This window comes from Pinus tabuliformis, chromosome J (assembly GCF_031772625.1).
Source record: "Pinus tabuliformis cultivar Carrire ecotype Pingquan chromosome J, CPIR1, whole genome shotgun sequence".
NCBI classification, from domain to species: Eukaryota; Viridiplantae; Streptophyta; class Pinopsida; order Pinales; family Pinaceae; genus Pinus; species Pinus tabuliformis.
This window is the reverse complement of record NC_142295.1, coordinates 992,989,811-992,996,464: the sequence shown is the minus strand read 5'-3', so window position 1 is coordinate 992,996,464 and position 6,654 is coordinate 992,989,811. Positions and strand designations below refer to the sequence as shown.

Below are 6,654 nucleotides of genomic sequence, written 5' to 3'. Positions count from 1 at the left end.
TAATAACATCCTTAACCTCTTTAAACACCACATCTCAACTCTACACAACCTTCCTTGTTTCCGGGTTCCAAATCTTATAACCTTTTAAACCGTTCTTATACCCAATAAAGATGCACCTTTCAGATTTACTAACTGTTGGGCCTCAAAATAGTCCCTATTTTCACTCCATTATTCACCAATATTTTCACATTTTACCTTCATGTCACCTCCATTCCACCTCCACATCATTCCATTTACCTCATTATTGGATTATAACTATGCTTTTCCAAAGTTTATTAATTCTTAACATTTTTAAGTGAATTTATGGCTAAACTTTAGAAAATAAAATGCTTATACTTATACCTAACAATTAGAATGAGTTTGTTGACATGTGTAGGCACAAAGGAAGCTTCCAGGGCATCTTTATGTGGCCTTGAATGATCAAATTCGAATTTGATAAGATAAGCTTTATGGAGAAGATCATGGACCTCATGGAGGAGATCATGGAGGATAGGGTTATGTGTCATCATTGGTTGAGAAATATGTGGGCCAAAGGAGAGAATAGTGGGTTTACATTTATGAGGTTGTTATCTTAGTTTTTGTATAAATAGGAGCACCTCCTCCATTCCAAAGGAGAGGACTCTTGGAGCATTGTATCCAACTTATGATGGAATAGAATAAAGCTTCATTTTACATATATTTTCATTATGTAGTTTTAGATATAAGTTTTACATATATTTCCATTATGTAGTTTTAGGTACAAGTTGCCTTAATGTAGTATATGGAATAGCTTGTCACTTTGTTCTTAGGAGAATTGAGCTCACTCTAGAAGGATCAAAGGAACATGTTATTTCATAGTAGATCTTATTTCATTTAATTGCTTAGATGTTTGAGGATTTGTTTGTGATTGATGAATGAGTTTTAAATTAGAATCTTATCAGCATATGAGAGGACAACCAAGGGTCTAAGTTAGGCTCTCTCTCCATTTGATTTGCATGATAATTGAAATTCATTCTTTTGCTTTTATGTTTCAAGTATCATATGAGGAGATAACCAAGTGTCTAAGTTAGGCTCTCTCTCCAATGATTTATATGGTAATTGAAATTCATTCTTTTGCGCTTTTATTTCATTTCTTCTGCTTATGAATGAATCTTAGTTTAGTTTGGATTAGTGCATGAGAGGACAATCAAGAGACTAAGTTAGTCTCTCTCTCTACTTGAATCTGAGCAACAATTAAAGTTCATTCTCTTGTCTTTATTTCAAGTTTTTAGTTTTATATGGTTTCTCTATGATACTGTAGGGAAGGACAACCAGGACCTCCTTAGTTAGAAGCCTCTTCCCTTGCATATTATATTGAATCTTAAATAATTAAGTTAGACATAGGTTAGTTGCCTACTCCTGCATATATTGTGCTGGCATCATCACAAGCTTACGAGTTTCCCTGGTCGATAATTTATGCAGCAATTTAAGTCCAATAAATTGCCCAACATTTTGGCGCCGTTGCCGGGGATGGTGCTAAGGGATTAGGCATTAGAATTTAATTTAGTACTATTTTTCTTTAGACACAATAACTTGTGAGACCTGGTGACAGCAGGATCTTCACAAAGAAGTTTAAGTTTGAGTTTTTTTATGGTTTAGTATTTAGTTAGTTTTAAATTTCGTCTTTTCAAAAACACCCCCCTGCATAAATAAACACAAATCAATCGATAAGTATGCTCTCTTCCTGCGCTTCGTGCGATCAGGAAGATCAGAAAATCCATTGATTTGGTTCAAATAAAAAAACTCTTGCTGGAGAGCTAATTTGCAAAAAGACAATAAAGAAGTTTGTGAAAGAAACATCTTTAAAGTTTCAGATGAAATTTAGTTTTTTAGATTTTTAACCAATAAAAATTAGTTTTTACTTTTAGATTAAAAAAAAAAATACAAAAAAATCCTTAAATTTTTAGATGATATTTAGTTTTTTTAATTTTAGATTTTTAACAAAATAAAAAAAATTAGTTTTTCATTTTAGATTTAAAAACAAAAAAAATTCACAAAATAATAATAATATATGTATAAAATATACACATATTATTATTATTTAAAAAAAAAAAACACTAATCATTTTTGTTTTTTTGATATTTCAAAAAAAAACAAAACCAAAAAAAGGAAAAATCACTAATCATTTTGTTTGTTTTTTAAAAAAAGTGCAAAACATTAATAAAAAAATTAACATAGGAAAAAATAAATAAATAACCATTTTTGTTTTGGTTTGTTTTGATATTTGAAAAAATATTAAAAAACATGCAAAACATTTAAAAATTCCCATGTAATACATCTATCATGTTCCGTGGTCAAGGTGATCGCAGTTTGGATCTGCTCGGCCAGTCAAGTCCAGCTCCCCGTACTGTGTCTCAAAAGGAAAACAAGCTAAGTAAAGCCCTCCGGGCATTCTACACTTGGGTGCTCTTCCGTTTTTTCCTGATCTACAACGTTTGCGGGCTCGAGCTAGAGAGAGAAGAATCCAATGGAATCTCTGGCCTTCTGGAGCATAACAGAAAGTGATATTGTTAGCCGTGGATTTGAAGCATTTTAAGGCGTGTCTTGCAGGTATCTAGATATATATATACAGGAAGCAAGAATGGGGAAGGAGTATAGTGTTCGTCATTGCTTCTTTAATAGATCGATTTTCCATTAGAAGTCTTTCGTGCTCACTCCTCAAAGTTGCGCTTTCGTGATGCTCCTGTTTAAACTTAATCTATGTGCGATGATTTTGAAACCAAAACTTTATTTGGCTAGGCGTAAGATGCAACTTTTTGCTAAGTTGTAGACGTTGATTTTCGTCAGGATGGGGGCATTTCTTGAAAAACGCCTCCAATTCCTGTAGCTGCTGTGGAGTATGTCTGTGATGAAGCTTCCTTCTTTCATGTTGATTTTTATTTTGATCATCCACCGATGGGCTCCTCATCACATAGTCGCCGTCCGACTTACTATCATACTCACCATCTACTTTGGTCTTCCCAAGCTCTCTATTGTTACAATTCATCTCACCTTTTGCATCTCCTCCATTTGTCAGCGTCAAAGACAGCTTTGCAGTGGAGTTGCACTTGTCAATATAACTATGTTCAATATCCGATATCTGATTCAAACAGCGGAACACTGAACTTCTTTCACCACAATATACTCGGATGACCCAACCTTCGCTAATGAAGATCGCCGGACCCAACTGTTCGCAAACCTTCGCTAAGGAAGATCGCCGGAACCAGCCGTTCGCAAACCTTCGCTAAGGAATATCGCCGGAACCATCCGTTAGCAAAATAAGACAGCTGAACACTGAGCGGTTGACTGGCTAACTATCACCTGGTGGCTTATCTCAATGGTTTCGGCGACAATTTCACAGCTGTTTGCATGTGACTAGGACTCGATGGTTATCCTCCACGGTTATTGTCAACTTTCCACTACAAACGCTAACTCCCGGTTAACGTATCCATTATCTTTTGACATGGATCTGTCTGCGGTTTTCTTTGCTGCGGTGAGGTCTAGCAGTTTGATGTCAAGGTTTCATAGAAGGTGAAGATGACGGTCAATTTGCAATCGATATGCAACAGCCGGATGATGGGCCTAAAGATTATCCTGATGGGGCTACCACCCTACGTTGCATGGACACATCAAATCCCGCAAATCCCAGCAAATCTTCTGATTAATCCATTTTGTAACAAGATCCTTTGCTTTGACCCACGATTTTCTGTAACAAATATCCTACATTTAAGATCAAAACAAAATGCAATTAATACAGATATGATATTGTTGTTAACAGATTTTGTGGAATCCTGTACAATGCATTCGGACGAGAACGAATTCAAGGAAGAAGTCGGTGTGGAGAGAATGATGATAAGCGAGGGAGAAGAAGGTGCAAATCTTGAGCTGGAAGGACGCACTGCAGCTTCTGGAACATTCACTATACTCTCTTATAATGTACTTTCAGATCTATATGCAACCAGTGACATGTATAACTATTGTCCTCCTTGGGCTCTCTCATGGCCTTATCGTCGCCAGAACTTGTTGCGTGAAATCGTTGGTTATCAGGCCGATATTCTTTGCCTTCAAGAGGTTCGAGCGATCATTTTGAGGAGTTCTTTGCACCTGAATTAGAAAAGCATGGGTACATAGTTGTTTACAAGAAAAAAACAACAGAGGTTTATACTGGCACAGCCTATGCAATTGATGGTTGTGCAACATTTTTCCGTCGTGATCGTTTTGCACTTGTTAAGAAATATGAGGTTGAATTCAATAAAGCTGCCCAGTCTTTGACAGAAGCTGTGGTTCCGTCAGCTCAGAAAAAGGCTGCTCTTAGTCGGTTGCTCAAGGACAATGTTGCATTGATTGTAGTTTTGGAGGCAAAGGACACTAACCATGGGATCGATGCCCTTGCACCGGGAAAACGTCAACTTCTTTGTGTGGCTAATACACACATAAATGCCAATCCGTATCTCAAGGATGTCAAACTCTGGCAGGTTCATACTCTTCTTAAAGGACTAGAAAAATTGCTGCCAGTGCAGACATACCTATGTTAGTAAGTGCCCCTCATGCTCTTCTTGCAACGGGAAAAGTTGAACCCTCACATCCGGACTTAACAACAGATCCCCTTGGTATATTACGTCCTGCAAGCAAGCTTTGTCACTAGCTACCTCTGGTTAGTGCCTATTCTTCCTTCGCAAGAATGGTGGGAGTAGCACAAGGTTTAGACCATCAACGATGAAGAATTACAAGGTGAAGAATTACCCGCTGGTGAAGACAATCATTTCCATCATTCTTGCGGGCGCACAGCAGTTCTATGGTTTGGCTTACAGTTTTTTAATTAGTTTTTTTTTTTTCTTTATTATTTAAAAAAAATTCAAAAAAAAAAAAATCCATATAAATAATAAATTAAACACAATGTTTTAATTTGTTTTTAAAAAAAAAAAAGAGAAAACAAAAACAAAAAAATTGTGTCATTTTTAATTTGATATTGTTATTTACAAAAGAAAAAAAACAAAAAAAAAATTGTGTCATTTTTAATTTGATATTTGAATAAAAATCAAAAAAATAATAATTTTGTAGTGTTGTTTTTTATTTAAATAAAAATAAAAAAATATTTTGTGTAATATTTTTGATAATAAAAAAAAAAAAAAACAAATCAAAACCACACAAAATAATTTTTCTTTTTATTTAAAATATTTTTATTTTTATTTTTTTTATTTTTAATTAAAAAAAAAAAACTAACTTTAATTTAGTAATAGTTTTTTTTATTAGGTTTTAACGAATAAAATTTTGTTGTTTTTCATTTAAAAATAAAAATAAAAAAATATATATATATATATAAAAAAAAAATTCACTTAAATAATAAATTAAAAATCTATGTTTTTAATTTATTGTTTAATGAAACATCTAAAAAATTATGTTTTCATTTAAAAAAAATCTAAATTTTTTTTCACAAAATTCACACAGATTCGAAAAATAGGATACTTGGAAATAAATTTTAAAAATCAATTGGAGGATTCAATTCTCGATAGCATCAAGATGGCATAAACTCATCACATGATTCTTGTATGCTTTACAGAACAGAATTGCGAAGCACATTCATGAGTTATCTGACAGGGAGTAGTATTTTACATGGTTGTTTTGAAGAATGGATTGAAATTGATATCATGAATTGAGTTACATTCAACGCTTTGATTTTCTTCGATCTGTTTTATTTGGTATGAAATTTTTGCGTAAGAATCATGAAGGACCTACGCAATTCTTCTTGAACAAACTTATGTTTTCTTTCTGCCAAGTTTTTTTCACAGGTTACAGGATAACAAAGTGAGCATTCAGGAGATTACATTGTGACGTCCATTAGTCTTCCAAAGACTAAATTCATGAAAAATTCTGAAGACAAATCCATCTCGACAACCACTACCTTCCATCTCCCTTTCTGAAAAAGATTTTGAATTCCACCACTCGTGCATCCATAAAGTGTGACACTTCCATATCCATTTTTCACAGCAAGAGTTCTTATTCATCCACCATGCATTTTCCTTACATCCATCCATTTTCTTTGTCATTACCATTCCCCTTCATTTCCGCCAATAAAACCCTGCTTGAGTCAAAGTCCTAGAGTCTAAGTATCATTGAAAGAACACCTAGAGGCTTGCATGCCTTAATGGCAAGTACTCTTGCCAATGAACAATGGGAGTACATTAATATCCCTTGTTCGTTGGATCTTGTAGGTGACTCGACTACGACAAATTTATTCGTACCTACAAAGATGTGTTAGGCATCCTGACTCCCATTGGAATCAATGGTGGGAGCTCTTGTGTTGGCTAGGGGCATTCATTAACGGCCACTAAGTCAACAACTTCTTGCTATGTTCGACATCGACACATTTAATCACATAGTAAGATTTGTGCCATCGAGCGTTGAAGACTTGAAGACCCATATTTTGTAGCAGATGAATCCAATTTCCATTCATTGTATTTCCATTCATTGTATACATTGTATTTCACTTGAGGACAAGTGAATAAATAAGGCTGGGAGGAAAATGTAACTTCTATATTTTGTATACCTTCCAAGCCTTATATATTTTCAACAATATTCAGCAAGACTCATCAGATTCATCATCCAGCAGCAGATACAACTTTCAGCCATGTTCAGCAGACTCCTCAGATTTTTCAT

At 34.5% G+C, this 6,654-nt stretch overlaps 1 pseudogene; it reads left to right on the top strand.

Annotated features, from left to right (window-relative positions):
• The first annotated feature begins 3,534 nt into the window (after positions 1–3,534).
• On the top strand, positions 3,535–4,532 carry LOC149230173 (carbon catabolite repressor protein 4 homolog 2 pseudogene; annotated as a pseudogene).
• Positions 4,533–6,654: the final 2,122 nt, after the last annotated feature.